Raw genomic sequence first — 19,456 nt, forward strand, 5'->3', positions numbered from 1 at the left:
CAAGGGAAGGCATTCAATGACAGCCCTGCTCAGGGAATAAATCGCCAACGGTGATCAAGACACCATGCCCTACCCTGAAGTGAAAGGCACACAGCAATAAATTCAAGTTCTAACACATGGAAGACTCCCCCACTCTAAACTCACAACCTAGTCAGAGGAGGAGAGGTTCAGGAAGACTGATACAGAAGAGTATGAAGATGGGAAAGAGAACTTTCTTAACAAAAGAGAACTTGTGCAGAATCCAAAACTGCTTCTTGAGCTCTGCAACAAGGAATAACAACCAGCATGTGAAAATTTCTTATGTAAGTCAAGGATAATTAATTTAGTTAGCTTGCTGTTCTTTGGCAACAGGATCGGGTAAAATGAGACACTTAAGTATTTCCATTGGCCACGCTTCCTTCTTACTGTTAACAGGTCAGGGTAAACATTTAACTGATTAATGATATTAAGAATTTCCTTAATTCTCATTTGTCCGTATCATTAAAATAATTTAAAATCTCCAGCAAGTATATGTTGGTCCTTCAAAATATTCTGCTTGCTAGCTTCAGTGAAATAATTTTGTTCAACAACTTTTAAGTGACCATACTTACCAGTAGTGGGGCAGAAAACAGAAAAATCGTGCAAATGATGAGACAAACATCAAATTTGACACAAGTGTCCTCCAAGGTATACTAAATCAAATCTGCCCGATTGGCCAATTGAAATTCCAAAATGGCAGCCATTTTCAAGATGGCCACCAAAATAACCACCCGAAGTCGAAGTTTTGCTTAGAAATATTTGTAGTTGTCTGATTTGCATGATCTAAGTGTGGATTCCTATGTTTTGAAGCCTGCTGAACTATATTTTCCTGTTTAAAAAGCACTCTGAGACATATTTCTCAAGATAACCACCAAGATATTTGTCTTTCTTTACATAAGTTTTGTCCCAGCTAGTACATTTTCAAAGTTATGCATGCCGTGCTGCTGTTTCTCGATCTGCTACTGTTCACATATGCAGCTGCAGAGTGATGTGCAGGGAAGCTCTGCCTGAGAGCACTTGCATCTTCCTTTGCAAACCTTCTTACAGGAGCACTTTGTCAATTCTTGACAGCTTGCTGCAATCGGTGGTAGTGTTGTCCAATGTATCTGCCATGCTTCTCCTTTCTGTGTCCACCCCCATTCAGCTGGACTGCTCATGTGTGGATTACAGTGGGATGCCTGGCCCTAGATGATCCCAGCCTGGTAGGCTGCATGCTTTGCATGTCCTCTGAGGGCTACCTGTGTTGGTGGAATTGAGTTGTACGGCCTCTGCTTGCGGGCAAACAGATCTAGCCTTGCTTCGTCCACGACAGTGGTTGCGCTTGATCTGTTGTACATGAGGACAACGAATCTTTCCAGCCTCTGTATGTCAAGATCACGAATCAATGTTGGATGCTGGCTGAGAATGATGAATGTTTCAGTAATATCATCAAATACATTCCAAGTCTGCCATGCAGGTTTCTTTGCTTTCCCATAGAAGGCAGACACAATGCCACATCCAGCGAATGCGTGAAAGTAGGGGATCCCTCTAGCTTTCTCAAGCCCAATTACAGAAACTGCCTCATGGACTGGAATCCATCGCATATGGGTTCCTTAGCCAAAGGCAATCCACATTTCCTGAAGACCTAGTTTCTGGAAGGATAGCAGTACAGATATTGTTATGACTAGCACATCTGTGTCATTAGTCTTGACGATTATAGACTTACTCCCATCAGTCGGTGCATCCCTAGCGTAGAAGTTGTGATACAGCAAAGTCTGATTTCGACGCTCCATGATGGAGTTGGGACTTGATGTCTGCACCATGTTCAATCATGCATACAAACTGAAGCAGTGATGGTGGCACAGCCTGTTCTAAGTCTTTGTCATGAAAATAACTGCTGAAATTCGACTTCTGACAGAGCATGTCATGTCTTATCATCCCAGCAGCTTTTGCTAGATGGATCGCTTCACCATAATGGGATGCTTCTGATAGGATTGAACCTACGTCAGTTTCAACAGCCAACAGAACTTCTCGTCCTTGGCGATTAGCTTGCAGCTGTGGAATGTGCAAAAGCAGCTGATCCTTGAGTCAAGTAGGATGAACATCAGGTGAGTCAACACCAAGCTGTTCCAGCCTCTGCTTGTAAAGCTTGGTCAAATCAGCAAGCTTGAAAATCGGTGGCCTCTCGCTGGCATTTTTCATCTCGCAGATGTAGGTGACTAGTTCAGAGAAAGTAATTGGATATGCATCCTTCCAGTGTTCCTGTGCTTTTTCTTGCTCCCACACCTTTAGGTATGCCCGTTCTCGGTTATACAATGCCACCAAACAGCCAGGGTGATATTTCACTTCTTGGGCTACAACATCTCCTGCACTTGGTTTGGTGAGAAGTTTTTTATCACTGAGTGTTTTGGCACATTCATTTATTCCCTATTCACTTGCATTATCATTGCTTGCCTAAGCTCCCCTCCTTCAGTTTCGCAGAAGCAGCATTCTTTTGTTTTAGTTTCTTGGAGCTTTCGTGGAATCTTACTTCTCCTGCCCTCATCACTAGTACCTACATGACTTGCTCTTTTTTCAGCTCGGTGTAACTTTTGTGTTGCTGAACAGAAGCCTGCAACTCTCATGATATTGTGCCTTATTTTTCTCAACGTTTCCTCTATCCCAGAACCTTCATCAAGTCTTGCAGGGTCTAGCTTGATTGGTAGCGCATTGAGTGAGTGAAACAGAGGAATATTCTTTGCCAGGTTCATATATCCGTCATCCCCTCTTCTGGCAGGATTGGCCTGGGGAGATTTTAGATCTTCTTTCTTAACCTCCTAACACAGGCAACACTTGGTCCAGTCTGTTTTCCATGATCGTCCAGTAGAGTTCGCACCCATGATTACGATGACATTCAGGGTCGAGGGTTTATCCTTTTATCACCCTGTACATGTAATAGTATAATAGGCCTCTTATGTCCTGTAATATACAATAGGCACTTTCCTGTATGGGATACAACTAGGTTCTTGCACTGTGCCATACACCTAGTCCGATCATTCATCCAGTGTCATAAGTCCCGTGCGATCTGTACACCATCCAGATAACTAAAACCCTGTTATCCTTGGTTTGGCTCTCCCGCACTGGCATGTCCTGTCCATTCAGGTGTGGCTGCCTAACTGATTTGGGGTTGGTTAGGCAGCATTTGGAATACTAGCAGGTTGTTGCAGTATGATACCAACATAAATTTCCTACTTAGCTTACACTGAACCCCATGCTGAGTTTCACAGCAGTGATGTCGCCAATGTGCCTTGGTAGTGCCCGACAATCACTCCTTTAATACAGTGGCTTAACCATGTTAAAAACTAGAAAATATATATCAGCAGGCTTAAAAACATAAGAATCCACATTTAGATCATGCAATTCGGACAACTACAAACATTTCTAAGCAAAACATCAACTTCGGGTGGTTATTTTGGCGGCCATCTTGAAAAATGGCCGCCATTTTGGATTTTCAATTGGCCAATTGGGTAGATTTGATTTGTATCCCTTGGAGAATAACTGTGCCAAATTTGATGCTTGTATCATCAATTGCAAGATTCTTCTAAAAAATTACTCTTATCTGCCCCACTATATTATGAATTCTATTTTTTCTACTTCTTCAGCAACTGTATGGATACTGCCGATTATTATTTTTATCATTTTATCTTATGTATCTTGATTGTGTGTATTGTATTTGTATATTCCATGTATGTGTCCCTTAGCTGCAATAAAGAATATTATTATTATTATAATTTACCCTACTGAAATACCAAAAATTCCTCTTCACCCTACTGAGATATTAAAAAATCCTCTTTACCCTAGTGAAATACCAGAGCATTCCTCTCTCCCCCTCTGAAATACCGTAAATTCCTTTTTACCTAATATAATAATGAAAATTCCTCTTTGCCCTAGGGAAACAGTGAAAATTCCTCTTTACCTTACTAAAATACTGAAAATTCTGCTTTACCCTGCTGAAATACTGAAAATTATTCTTTACCCTACTGAAATCCGGAAAATTCCTATTTACCCAACTGATATATTGAAAATTACTCTTTAACCTGCTTAAATACCAGAAATTCTGCTTTACCCTGCTAAAATTCTGAAAACCTTACTTCTCCTGCCCTCATCTCTAGTACCTACATGACTTGCTCTTTTTTCAGCTCGGTGTATCTTTGTGTTGCTGAACAGAAGCCTGCAACTCTCATGATATTGTGCCTTATTTTTTCTCAACATTTCCTCTATCCCAGAACCTTCGTCAAGTCTTGCAGGGCCTAACTTGATTGGTAGCGCATTGAGTGAGTGAAACAGGGGAATATTCTTTGCCAGGTTCGTATATCCGTCATCCCCTCTTCTGGCAGGATTGGCCTGGGGAGATTTTGGACCTTCTTTCTTAACCTCCTGGCATAGGCAACACTTGGTCCAGTCTGTTTTCCATGATCGTCCAGTAGAGTTCACATCCATGATTACAATAACATTCAGGGTCGAGGGTTTATCCTTTTACCACCCTGTACATGTAATAGTATAATAGGCCTCATATGTCCTGTAATATACAATAGGCACTTTCCTGTATGGGATACAACTAGGTTCTTGCACTGTGCCATACACCTAGTTCGATCGTTCATCCAGTGTCATAAGTCCCGTGCGATCTGTACACTACCCAGATAACTAAAACCCTGTTATCCTTGGTTTGGCTCTCCCGCGCTGGCGCATCCTGTCCATTCAGGTGCAGCTGCCTAACTGATTTGGGATTGATTAGGCAGCATTTGGGATACTAGTAGGTTGTTGCAGTATAATGCCAACATAAATTTCCTACTTAGCTGACACTGAACCCCATGCTGAGTTTCACAGCAGTGGTGTCACCAATGTGCCTTGGTAGTGCACGACAATCACTCCTTTAATACAGTGCCTTAACCATGTTCTAAACTAGAAAATACACATCAGCAGGCTTAAAAACATAAGAATCCACACTTGAATCATGCAATTCGGACAACTACAACTATTTCTAAGCAAAACATCAACTTTGGGTGGTTATTTTGGCGGCCATCTTGAAAAATGGCCGCCATTTTGGATTTTCAATTGGCCAATCAGGCAGATTTGATTAGTATCCCTTGGAAAACAATTGTGCCAAATTTGTTGCTTGTATCATCATTTGCACGATTCTTTCAAAAAATTACTCTTATCTGCCCCACTACAGGAATCTTTCCTTTTAATCTGGATTTAACGTTATTTTCAAATAAAAGCACCTTCTTGTACGTTAAAATAAGACCCTGTAAATTAGAAAACCTATTCAAGTGAGCTAGTTTGGTTACTTTGAACAATGACTTCAAAGTTATGAATTACTTCAGTAACCTTTTCTGACCTAGCCAAAGGATTAGTGCAATTGTTAATAAATTACCCCTATTAAGCATTGAGCTTGAAGTATATTTCAAAAATTTTGGTCTAGTTATGTAATTGGTTTCCATCACCCTCTTATAAGACAAACATCTTGGGATGAAGTCTGCTGTGTTCTCTGTACCTGAAACAAGCTTAAAAGTTAAAGGAAACTTTTCACACAGATTATTAATCTGCGATATTCATCACAAACACAAACCTCTTTTGCATCTTATCCAGTCTGTTAGGATAGGCACTGAGCCATGATAATGGAACAAAACTGTCAATCAGAGTAAAGATGCATGTCCACTATCTTGACTGGTTTGATACAAGACGTCACTGAAATCATGGTATATTTCTGTTAAGACCTACGTGCCAAAGACTATAGCTAAGAAGTCCACAGATGAGACACTTCATTTCGAGCTGTTTATTTACTATTCTGTTATTTGCAAGCAGAGAACTAAACGAAGAAGTTTCAGTATCCTGAATATAAACAACTGTTCCATAAATTTGCTTCCTACTATCTGTGAATGCAATGGGTCTATAGGATCTATTTCTTTTGCCTACAAACCAAGATCAGTCTTCCTTTCCGTTGTCCAAAATATGGTGATTTTTTAGGCGCTCTTGCTCTCCATCGTTTTTGCTTTTTGTGCTCGGTTTATGGATGTGTTTCGAGGATTTAAGTTTTATTTTTGCTTCCGCGATTTTTTTTTCTCGTCTTCAATTTTGTTTTATTTGATTCAGTTCTAATGACTTCTGTAATTAATTAATTGTCTTATTTTAGTCCATTTTGTTTTTGTCTAAGTATGATTGACTGAATAGAAAATTTATGCCGAAGGGCGAAGCGTTATAACCTATGAGGCCATTCAGCGCTGAAAGGAAAATTGAGAGAAAGATTACAAAGGTGTAAGAGGAGGAAAACCTCGCAGTTGCACTATGAAATAATTGTTAGAAGAGGGTGGAAAGTAAGATAGAAGAAAGAAAATGTGAATGGAGGTACAGTAAAAGGAATGAAGGGGTTGCAGCTAGGGGCCGAAAGGACGCTGCAAAGAACCTTTAACGCAGTTAAACTTTTTCTTTTCTAAATACTAATTTTATTCTCGAGTATGAACTTCCTTTGGTTTGTACTTTAGTAATATAATTGTCGGGAATTTCGAACTGATCATTCGAAGTCCCCACCATTTAACTTCACAAGTGTTGCGTTAAATTGGGGCAAGACTGAGGGATCTCGCGGGCAGTTCATTGTGCAGAAAGTTGTCCAATACGCGACAGAGTTAAGAAGTAATTCTTAAATGCCTGGAGGGGAAGGAGCGCGTCTTATAGTACTGAAGACACTATGGATTTTCATTAATGAATATGATTTGCTATTCCCTAGTACGAGCTAAATTGTCTATGCAGAGATTTGGAGCCAAGGACTCCGTAGCCATTCAAGAATTTGCAGATTACGGCCTTCAGCCAGAACTTCGATGCAATTCATTGATCCCAGATGATAACTTAACTGTCATTCTTCCTATTCACAAGTAAAGTAGATTCATAGATCTCCGTAATGCCTAAATAAGCGATGATTCCCGCCTGAATTACAAGGATTCTGTAGTTTACGCGGGAAAGTGTAAGTTTCCTTTGAAGTAGGGCGAAGCGACGCCTCATGGCTCATTCCTGCCCTAGTCCTGAACGTCGTAAGTACCGTGATGTTTTAGTGTGTCTCTCAATTCTCTGGCAGCCATCGCCATACCAGGTCGAATTCCGTAGTAACTGTGAGTTATCTTTATCCATGTATAGATGTGTCATCCTTGCGATGAGGGACTTGATTTGCGCAGCAAACGGAAGCTGCAAGTGTAAGAATGTCATTTAATTGTAGTTTAGAGTAAATAGTTCTCGATTTGTTGTGTTTTTTCGTCCAGTCGTGGACTTAGTGTCTTTCAAGCACGTGATATCAAAGACCCTAAGGGCTACCAAGTAACAAAGCCCAGAGAGCTTTCAGGTTCCTTGAATTGGATTGGTGAGAGTAGTAAGAAACCCCGTGTGCAGTGGAAATTTGCTATTAACGTTAATCAGTGTTGGTTCCTAATGCACATTGGCTTATCCGCCCGTGATGCTCTTTCATTCATGTTCAGTATTGTTAATGGGTTTAAATGTTTGTTTTTTGTAATAAAACTGTAATTTGTTGACCAAATATTATTGAATCCCACCCAGATAGTTTTAGAGAGTGCGCCTCCTCAAGGCCTTGTCATCGGCCCATAACATCAGGGCACCAATCAGAACAAAAATAATAAAAGTCGAAGAAAATCCCGACAATAATAATAATAATTTTGTTTTGGTGTTTTGTCTCTATTTAGGTTGAAAATGGATTAATATGGTAAAGCCCAAATGTTCTTATGCCGCTTTAGAGCTTGTTTGGCTGTTCCTGATGAGGATCAGATTCCTTAAGCATCAAATACAGAATCCTATAGTATGACCAAAACTTTCCTATCTTATTCAAAACGTGATATAGATGAAAAAATATATAAACATATTGCTAGTTTTCTGAGCTACATATGTATAAATGAGACAGTAAGTGAGTCGCCTACCTCCCGGTACCAGCCAATCGGAGGCCGCTAAACAAACGTCTCGTAGGCCCAAGAATCAATAGATGGCAGCACCGGGGCAATTCAAGGGGGGGAGGGGCTACCTCTCAAATATAAGAGAACTTAACGAAGTTTTCAAGGTTTATAACTGCACTGTCACTTAAACCACATTCACTATGCTTACTTCAGCATTAACAGCACATATTCACCGATCCATCACAACATTTTCTCGGCGAAACTGCGTCTATAGTCCCAGAAAAGGGATTTTGACAAAGGAAAAATCTATTTCTGAGGAAGGTCCCGTGTCACCCGGTGAAATTCCATTACAGCACGAATTTCTAGGTATAATAATGCTAGATATACCAGAGAAAAAGAGCTTTCAGGAAAGCTGGGGTTACTACCCCCAGTCGAGCGTCTTCTAGGAAGACGTCGGTATAAGGAAGGGTGAGTGAAATACCACTACCACGGAAACATACTCGAAAGATCTCTCCTTATCAAAACCCCCGGAACAGAGCGGTGAGCCGTTACAGCCCCTCCACTCAACACCCGCCAGGACGGCGACACCAGCGCCACCTACCTCATTCCATGCTAGCCCTAACCCCAGACTTGGCATGTGCAAGTAGGGGGGGGAGTACTAGGTGAGTCAGGGAGGGTCACCGGGTGACACGGGACCTTCCTCAGAAATAGAATTTTCCTTTGTCAAAATCCCTTTTCTGAGTTCAGTCCCGTGTCAGCCGGTGAAATAGTGATAGAGAATCATGCCAAGGCTGCAACTACGAGGAAAAAAGGGGTAATCTGAAGAAAAAGCAAAAATTACGAAAATAATTTTAATCAGGGAATCTCTTACATGTAGCAAGAATACTAAATCTAAGGCACATCAAAAACTTAATACTATGAAACGTGGGGAAGTCCCCGGCACGACGGGGAAGAGGCCCAAAAAATCTTAATATTACTAAAGCATATTGAAACATGAAATGTGCATAAGATAAATGCAAATACAACCTTAAAACTACACACGTAAACTTAGGCTAAACACGTAAGAGACAAGATCAATGAAAAATAACATATACAGAACATATACATATATCTGGGGTACATGGAGCAAAATAAAAACTGCCCAGTACCCCACAAGAAAAAACAATCATAACATGTCAGATTACATTTTCCACTCAACAGAGACAAGATACATCAATATGAGGAGCCAGGCAGTGAGGCATAATCAACCAGGAGGATAAGCAGAGAAGTAAATGAGGCAGGCGGGCGGGGGGGAAAGGATAGGATAAGGATATGATTAGTTAAGGTGGGGAGATGACACTTCCCACAGCTATGGTAGAAAATTTCAGGGCTTCGAGCGATTTTAAATAGTGGCGTTTAAACACTAGAGGTGATTTCCAACCCGTAAATTTGGATAGTTCTGAGAAGTCCATATTATGAAAGTAATTAATGGAAGTAGCAACTGCTCGAATATCATGAACCTTAGGAACTGAATCTGGGTTGGCCTGTTTAATAAAATATAGAATTTGTTGTCTTATAGCATTCAGTGAAAGTTTACCACCTTTCTCCCTGATAAAAAGAGGACCAGACTTACTCTGTGGAGTTCTTAAAAGGTAAGATTTAAGTGTATAAACTGGACATAAAGACTGGTCTTGAGGAAGGGGCACCACCTTCCAAGGAGACCATCTGTCTTGTGGGTCTTCGTTCTTGGCTAAAAATCTAGGGTCAGGGGAAAGGAGGACCTCTCCAGACGGGAGGAAGTTCACAAAATTATCACCTCTAGTGAGAGCCGATAGCTCTGAGATTCTAGCACCTGAAGCCAAGCTAATCAGAAATAAAGTCTTCCTTAACAGATCCTGATAAGAGCAATGAAAGTTATCCAACTCTGATGCTAACTTAAGGACGTCATTGAGAAACCACGTAACAGAATGTGGACGTGATACTGGTCTCAGACGAGCGCATGCTCTGGGGATAGATGAAAAATAAGAATCTGTAAGGTCGATTTTAAAGCCGTAAAGAAATACTTTCTTCAGGGCTGATTTGACTGTGGTAATAGTGGCCGGAGCAAGGCCTTTTTCAAACAGTGATCTAAAGAAAGAAACTCCTAAATTAGTCGTCATGATTTTGGCTTCAGATGCTTTCAGGAAGGAGGCTAATTTTTTTACTGCTGAGTCATACTGTCTAAGAGTAGAATCTCTTTTATCTGATTCTAAAAACAGAGTGTTGACAGGGTCAATGTTTGCTCCTTTTTGGGCTGCGAATTTTATAAAGTCCATAAAACTAGGGCATTCTGAATTCTTGAGGAAGCTGACACAGTCTTGGTTTGTACTGTCTGGGTCAGTATGGGCTTGGGAATCGAAGACTCCGCAATCCCAGTTCCTGAAGAAGAGGGAACCAATTGCTCTTCGGCCAATAGGGGCTACTAGGGCTGGTTGACCTTTGAATGTCCTGAGTTTGTGTAATACTTTCAGCAGTAAATTTATTGGAGGGAACAGATAAATTTTCTCCCAATTGTTCCAATCTACTGTCATTGCATCTGTGGCGTACGCCTGAGGGTCCAGGTTCGGGGCCACGTAACAGGGGAGCTTGAAGTTGCTCTCCGTCGCGAACAGATCCACTTGGAGGCCCGGAACCTGGCGGCAAATCCATTTGAAAGATTCCACGTCCAGGGACCACTCCGTCTCCAACGGAGTAGCCTGGACAGGAATCCGCCACCACGTTCCGCACCCCCGCTAGGTGGGTGGCTGACAGGTGCCAGCCGTGCTTGTTCGCCAGGGAGAAGATAGCAACCATTACTTGGTTTACTCGACCTGATTTGGAGCCGCCCCTGTTGATGCAATGAACTACCACTGCGCTGTCCAATACCAGCCTGATATGAATCCGGTTGGGGGGGCGGATTTTCTTCAGAGTTAGAAAGACCGCCATAGCTTCCAGGGTATTTATATGGAACTGCTGAAACATTGTGGACCACGTTCCTTGTACTTTCTGTTTTGGTGAATATCCCCAGCCGCTTAGGGAAGCGTCTGTGTGAACAACTAGTGCCGGAGGGGAAATTGAAGCGGAACTGTTTTGGACAGGCCTCTGACTGTGGTCCAAGGCCGCAGTCTTGTCTTTAAGATTCGAGGAATAGAGGAGACCTTGTCTCTGAGCTTGACATTGGCTCGACTCCGCCACACTCTGTTTATGTCTTTTAGTTTCGCTTTTAAGAGCAGGTCCGTCACTGAGGCAAATTGAAGAGACCCAAGGACTCTTTCTTGGGATCGGCGGGATGCCGATTGATTTTTGAGAAATTTCCTGGTGAGAGATGCTATCTCTTTCCTCTTGGGAGGCGGGAGAGATAACGTGTGAGAGGACAGATCCCACTGGAGACCCAGCCACTGAAACCGGGACTCCGGAGTCAGGCGGGACTTCTCTCTGTTCAGTTGAAAACCTAACGACTCCAGGAAATTGATGACTATGGACGTAGCCTTCTGACACTCCGGAACTGTTGGTGCCCAAATTATCCAATCGTCTAGGTACGCTGCTAGGGATATCCCTCGAGACCGGAGTTGTTGCACTACCGTGTCCGCCAGCTTGGTGAATACCCTGGGCGCAATGTTTAGACCGAAGGGCATGACCCTGAAGGAGTAGGCTTGATTCCCGAGTCTGAAACCGAGGAACTGAGAGAAGTTCCGCGCAATCGGGACGTGATAATAAGCGTCTGAAAGATCGATAGAGGTGGTGACGGCTCCACGCGGAAGTAGAGTCCGTACCTGAGCTACCGTAAGCATGCGAAATTTGTCGCATTTTATGTAGAGATTTAGACGCGACAGATCCAGGATCACTCTTTGCTGATCGGAGTCTTTTTTGGGAACAGTGAATAACCTGCCTTGAAACTTTAGGTGCCTTACTTTCTTTATTGCTTGTTTGTTGAGCAATTCTGTCACGTAATCCTGTAGGATTGATGTGGGTGGCTGGTAAAATCTGGTTAGAGGAGGAGGGTTCTTGATCCAGCTCCATCCTAGTCCTTTGGACACAATGCTGTGTGCCCAAGGGCTGAAGGTCCATTGGTCCCTGAACCAATACAGGCGACCACCTACCTGAGTTCTCTCAGTGGGAGGGAGCGGGTTTATTCCCTCTACCACGTCCAGGCCTTCCCCTTGGGGTGGTGTTGAGCTTTCCTCTATGAGGGGCTCTGCCTCTTCCCCCCCTTGCGACCCTATTAAGGCCGTGAAAGTATCCACGGCCCTCATAGGTGGGGTTGTATGCTGGCGAAGCCACATACGAAGGCGCAGCTGGTTGCACCAGCACATACTGTTGGGGGTGAGCCTTGGAGGTGGAAGGCTGTGCTACTGCCGAGACCGGGACGGCTTGAACTACCGCCTGATGGTGGGGCCTCTTATGCCTCCTGAAACATTTGCCTCCTCTCGTCTGGGGGCCGCCAGATTCTGGGGTCTTGCGCTTGTAGGCAGAAATGCCCCAGCGAGAGCGCAGACTCTGGTTGGCCCTTGTAGCTTCGGCCATAACATTTGTGACCTCCTCTTCTGGGAAGAGGTTAGGTCCCCAGATCGAGCTTTTAACGAGCTTGTTAGGCTCGTGGCGGATAGTGGCATCGGCGAATATGAACTTCCTGCATTCCAGTCTGGCCATGATGAACTCGAACAGGTCAGACTGAAAGCCAGCTAGCAGGGACTTAGCCAAGACCTGAAAGAATGGCTCGTCCGCGCAGGAGACGGCAGTAGCTTCTGTAAGGCAGACGGAGTTCAAGGACCGGCTAACTTAGTCCGGGCATCAAACTCCGCCTTCAACAAAGATTCCGGCAGCTTGGGGAGCTGCTCACTGAATTGCGAGGAAGCACAGAAGGGGTCCAGCTTCCCGACAGTGAAAGTGGACGGGGCGTCCACCCAGAACTCATCACTTCCTGGGAATACCAGGGAAGTGGGGTCTGTTTCCCTCAGCTGCGGTAACGGATTACCTTCAAAGCACGCTCGGGCCGTAGCCAGAGCGACTTTGTTCAAGCAAGGGGTGGGCAGGTTGTCTCCCAGGGCGAACATTGTGAAGTTGCCCTTGAAAGGAGTCAACTTCGTATTTTCTGCCTGCCACTCCGTCAGAGTGCGCAGGAGAGCCGACTGAGCTTGGTCCCTAGGGACGATGACAGTCTCCCTAGGAACCTTATCCGACCGAATCCATGCTTCCTCCGTTAGTCTCACGAAGCCTGGGTAAGGGGGCAAGAGATCGGCGGGGAAGAACTCCAATTCCTCCAGCCGTCTCGTGCCAAGACCTTCAACCGTGAGCTTGCCATCATGTTGGATGGCCCGGAGTGCGAAACGCCAAGGGTTACCGACATCGAACGGCGGGAGGTCCGCTGTGTCGGGGATAACATACTGGGGTTCGGCTGGGGGTAGGCGAGCCATTCCCGCCAGTATATTATCATGACTGGCCAACTTCTCGGAGATTTTACTGAATCTCGAATCTAAATCCTCCGTGAACTTCCTGAAAAGTTGGTTCGCAAAGGCCTCTGCGTCGAAAGCAGGCTGGCAAGGAGGGCTTGGTTTTGCAGCCCTCTTACTCGCGCCTTTGCCGGAGGAACCAGACTTGCTCCCGGAGGCTACAGGTCCTGAGACCTTAGCCTTCGACGGGGAAGGGCAATGCCTTCTTGGAAGACGAGGACTTATAGCCCTTCGCCTTCCATGAAGTCTTCAACTTCAACTTGGGGATAGCAGACGGAGCTCTATCACCCAAGGAGGAAGACTTCACAAAACCTGTGAAGGAAGAAACAGATGAAACTGGGAGTCAAAAGAGGGGGCCCGCCCCAACAACCTCACCTACCTCGCTACTTACCACCTGGTCCTGCTCGGTGTTCATCGGTTCCAGGTCTAAGTCCAAGGCGGCTACATCCTCCGAGACCTCAGCGTAGAGGATATCCACTTGGGGTGGCTGGGTCGCATCCCGGATTTGCTGGATGATGGGGGTGGCAAGATCTTCTGGCACTGCGGCCGCCACCCGTGCGCCGGGTAGAGCAGGTCCCTCAACTTAGCGTCGGGGACGTAGGGCTTCCCGACGGAACATTCCTGCCAAACCCAGCCACCCAGGCCCGGAGGGATTCAAGGGAGACTTCTTGGAAGACTCGTCCGCCTGCAAGAAAACCAACAATTAGCCAAGAACGAAAAAACAGTCCGGGAACCCCATAAACAATATACAATATGAGGAGCGTAAAACGGAAGAAGACTGTTACTTACCGACTCATCCTGGACGGTTGCACAGAGAGCGAAGCAAACCTCACAACCATCGGGGTGCCAAACTACCAGGTCGTCGAGTCGGACCGCACAACCAGTGTGGGTCCGGCACACTACGTGACCGTAGGGTTGTTGGAGGGAAGCGGTACACCCCGGCTCCTCACAGCGAACAGTCTGTAAGTAGAAAAATACATGAACCCACCACCCTAAGCAATCTAAAGCCGGCAAGGCCGGGAAACTCAACTACAACCAGAATACTCCGGCGGAGAAGAACTCCCTTATCATAAACTGGGCCAATAAGCTCTAAATTACACAGAGTGGAAGGTAAAAGCTTCCAGACCCCGGAATACTCCGGGGAATGAAAGAATGAGACACCAGGAACTCACCACAAGGGCTGCCAGTAAAAATAATGGCGGAGCCCCCGGGTGTAGAACCGGACTCACGTATATATATAATATAAAGGAGGAGAGTACTCTGTTAGATAAACAGACTTATCTAAATATCAATTCAAAAATAATAACATTAAACAAGTGACGGTACAAGGGTAAATACTCCGGAGACCGGAGGGATCCGCTCCCCTTATATAAAATAAATCCCTTCCTCACTTACTTCCCCGCCGGAGAAACAAGACGGGCAAGATGCTCGTATGTTTATAACATAAGCCGGAGCAATTATATTTTACCCTATCTACGTAACCCGACAGGGGAGACAAGAGGTGAGGGATAGTGTCTCGAACACGTTCGAGCTAACGAACCACCAACACCAACACAGCGATGCTAGGGACTGTATGGGAGGGAGCGAATCCCTCTACCAAATGGAGGAGTCCCTGAACTCGGAGAAAACGCCATCTAGCGTCACCCGCGCGAGTAGAGCAAGGCTGGAGGGGAGGTGAGGGGGGGAACAGGAGACAGGGGAAAAACATATCACCCGCTCAACTGCACCCATACCTCCAAGAATAATGAAACTTGGGAGGGTAGCCTACTACTGGAAGCTACCCAGCCCGATGCCCAACTCCTTCCTAGGCGAAGCCTAATAGGGACCTAACCTAGTATAGGCTAGGAAAAAAGGGAGGAGTGCGGAGGGGAGGAGGAAGCAACAGGGAGAGAAATTTTGTGCCGAGAACCAACCAGGATCGAGAAGGGGGGGCAAGGAGGCGACTAGCCTAGAGGAAACACATCCAAAGAACTCTATTCCCCAAATGAAGGAAGAGAACTAAAGGGGCTCACTCTGCCCACCTAAAAACGACCCCGGAGGAAACAGCAACCAAAACTCCCTCAACCTGATGATCTCCACACCCAGGGCAAGGGGATGGAAGCAAAACAAGCCTACTCCACTAAATAACCATCACACATAAAAAACAGGAACAAAAATGTGCTCAATAGGGTGCGTAGCCTACCTCGGGGAAGCGGTTAGATCTGAGGCTGCCGCTACCACGAGGAGGTAAACAACAAAATAAATAAAATAAAAAGAGAGCACCATCTCCAAGAATAAAATAATTAGCCTAATAAAGACCAAAAATAATAAGGAACCCAACCGGGGTACCTGGACGGGCATCACCCTAACAAAGGCCGATAGGCCAATGAAACGTAATTTCATGAAACAAAAGGGGGAGCCACCGCAGGGAACCACCAGGATGGGAACCAAGGGCAAAACTATCTATAACGACGAGGAGACAACTCCAACAGAAAAGAACTGAAGGAGTCGCCTCGCGGTCGACATGGCTGGCGGAGGACGCCGTGGCGTCATAAAAAGATCTCAATATTTATGAAAATACGAGACCATAACAGCCAAAAAAATAGAACAAAACCCCACAAGAAGATGGTACTTAACTTGGAGATGGTAAAGCTGCTCGATGACATGGCGTTGATGAAAATAATCCAAAAAGGAAGACGAGCACACAAAAGAAATGGACGCAATCACGTGCTAGAAAATGGAATGAGGTAGGTGGCGCTGGTGTCGCCGTCCTGGCGGGTGTTGAGTGGAGGGGCTGTAACGGCTCACCGCTCTGTTCCGGGGGTTTTGATAAGGAGAGATCTTTCGAGTATGTTTCCGTGGTAGTGGTATTTCACTCACCCTTCCTTATACCGACGTCTTCCTAGAAGACGCTCGACTGGGGGTAGTAACCCCAGCTTTCCTGAAAGCTCTTTTTCTCTGGTATATCTAGCATTATTATACCTAGAAATTCGTGCTGTAATGGAATTTCACCGGCTGACACGGGACTGAACTCAGAAATAAGCAAAAATGAGCAGGAGCAGCAACAAAGTCGCTTACCTTAAACCTTCTACTTCTCTTCATCAGTCAATACTTTTAGCAGTTTCGACAGTAGAATCCGGAGGAAATTACTTCTCCTTTAAAAGTGAAATGCATTCGACCAATTTCGAATAATAACTATCACAAGTCGTTAACGCAGACGAAAGTTCGTTTTCATCTTCTTTTCAGCCCACTTTGTGGCTTGAACCTTTGAACAAACAACCTTTACAATCTTTAATTCACTGTCCAGATCTTTGATTAGGGCTAGGCTTGTAGACCTCTGTATCAGACAATCTAGAAAATGAGTTTCTTCTATTATGCCATTTTTAACAAGTTTCAATTTCAACATTATGACAAAAATTTGAAGCTATTTAGATCCAAAGAAATTTGAATATACGAAATCTTAATGATATCCCGCAAAGGGACAAATTGACAAACAATTATCGTCAACTAAAGAGATAAAATTAAGAGACAGCCACACGTACTATAGAGGACCAACAAATAGGGGCAAAATTATAACAACATACGCTCTAAGACTTCAGGAACCAATCAACCAACATTTTGCAATAACCTTTACTCTTGTAAGGACTGGGGTATGAGCGACATACTGGCTGGGTGTTAACTGGTTTGTTGGTTGTTCCTTACTGAGAGAAATGTACATGTTGTTGTTTTAGATTTAGCTGGCCTTGTGCCAGCACGGGCTCTTGCTTCTAGGGCAGCCCGTAACAAAAAATGTACAGAATCTTCGAAGATGTTATTGACGTGTGCGAGTGGTAATGTAGCGTCTACACACAGACAGGTAAAACAGAGATAAAAGGCTCAGACATCTGTGTTTGTCGGCAGACAAACAGATGGCGATATCAAGAGACATGATTAACATACAGTGATGAAACATACATCAGTGGAAAGGCCAGGAAATTCTACATATGGCCAATTGCTTGAGATTCAAGACAGATTAATGGATACAATGCAGTAGCATAGTATATGTAAAATGGAGAGATATTTGGCGTCTTCACAAACAGAAACACACGTACAGTTTGATACAGAAGATTCGGTGGAACATTATGAGTACATGATTAGAATGCTTGCATGGCAATGCAAGTAGTGGTGATTGTACATACATTAAGACAACAATGCTTAGGGAGAACAGATGGAAATATTGTATGGTTGAAATAGCGTTCCTGTAGAGAAAGAAAACGAGACGCTGGCTTTGTCCTGTCCACTTTGATGATGACGATTGACGAACACACGTGTTTGGAAGAGGCAGCGTCGGGGTTCTTACACTCTCATCCCGCTGAGGATGTCATGAACTGAACATTGATCTTCACTTAAATATACAATTACAAGACGTATGACTTGAATTATTGTTGAGAACACGAAATGTTGGTTGATCAGGACAGGCACGCTTTCGAACAGGTAACCTTGTCTGCCATAACCTAATCACTGACGAGGTGATGTAGAGCCTCCCCAGCCCATCACCGGAATATCCTGGCCCTTGGAATTCTGAACATTTTGAAGGTACTTTTTGAGGCACTTATCGAATATAAATTTATACAAGCCAACAAGCCTTAAATATTAGTATGTCAAAGACCAGAACGATCAAGTCACGTCAATATTAAATTTACAGTAGAAACATATCCAAAATACCAAATTAAGCTTAGACCTAAACGGCTCAACAATAACCGTCTAAAGGACGACCTATGTCAGAACCATAAAATTTTAAGCCTTCACTCATAGTAATTGACTGACCAGTGGACTTTTAAACATAAATAAACTTTGACAAATCATCTCTTAAATGTTTAAGTTATATATATATCCAAGGGTTTATTTATTTAGTAGGTCGAGAGAGAGAATGGAAACTCAAGCAAATGTGGCTTAAGTCACCATTTAAATATTGCACATGTTCGATGGTGGATACCGATGTAACGAAGAAGTCGATTGAATATTCTAGTCGAGAGACGTCCACAGGCTATAATATTATTTTATGCAATTGAACCGGAAAGCCTGAAATGCATGGGGAAATAACAGGGCAAGGGAGGGAGGGAGAACACCCTCGTCCCTCAGCATACGTCCTCAGGTAAAGTGCGGAAGTTTCGTCTTGCTTGACCTGGAATTAGCTTCTCATTGACATCGTCAATTCAAACATCAGCTTTCGACTACTGCCCTCTGAAATTCTTCTAGAGAAAAGTAATAAGCGGAGGTACGATTGTTTAAAACAAACAATAAGTTCCCACGAGAAACAGAGGTCAAAATGTCATCCGAACTGATGAGTATTTAGCTAATAATGAAATAAAGGTTTATCATGGGAAGCTAATAGCATAATGATTTAAAAATCCAGTGTAGTAAAAAAAATATGAACAAAAATAAATTGCGAAAATAATTTTTTTAACACCACCACGATGGTACATTGTAAAAGTAAATTGGGGAAATTCAAAGCGTTAATCGAACTTGAAGCAGGTGCCAATGATTTCCCAGCAGAAGATGATGCTACTGACATACTAAACGAGGCTGTTCATACAGCTTGTATCCACTCTGTACCAAGTTCCACAGGATATCCACCCCATGGTGGTCTGATGAACTTAGACACTTGCATCTTAATACAGGAACATTACACTCTTGTTATCATGGACATCATACTGTTAAAAACCTAATTATCCAGAAATAATTTAGATCTCGGTCTGAGGAAGCTGTGGAAGTAGCAAGGACACAGTTATGGGCTGCTTTTGAGTCTTCTGTCAACATCAGAACCCCCAATCAGTAGCATCAGGAAAAAGATTAATAAATTCATGGGAAATATTTACTTAATTCTACTCAACTACTCTAAGTAAATAATGTTAAGGTTGCTATGTATGGACAGTGATAGCAGTCTCTACGAATGACTCCGAAAGTGTCAAGCGGACCTATGAAAGTTAACAATTTACCGGCAAGCATATTCACCGCCAAACACATTCGCCGTCAAACAAATCACTATCAAGCAATTCATTGCGACCATTTTTTTGTTTATTTACGCAAATAGTTTAACAGTTATTTTACTCTGGTTTTAGTGAT

The sequence above is a fragment of the Macrobrachium rosenbergii genome, chromosome 21 (assembly GCF_040412425.1).
Source record: "Macrobrachium rosenbergii isolate ZJJX-2024 chromosome 21, ASM4041242v1, whole genome shotgun sequence".
Lineage (NCBI taxonomy): Eukaryota > Metazoa > Arthropoda > Malacostraca > Decapoda > Palaemonidae > Macrobrachium > Macrobrachium rosenbergii.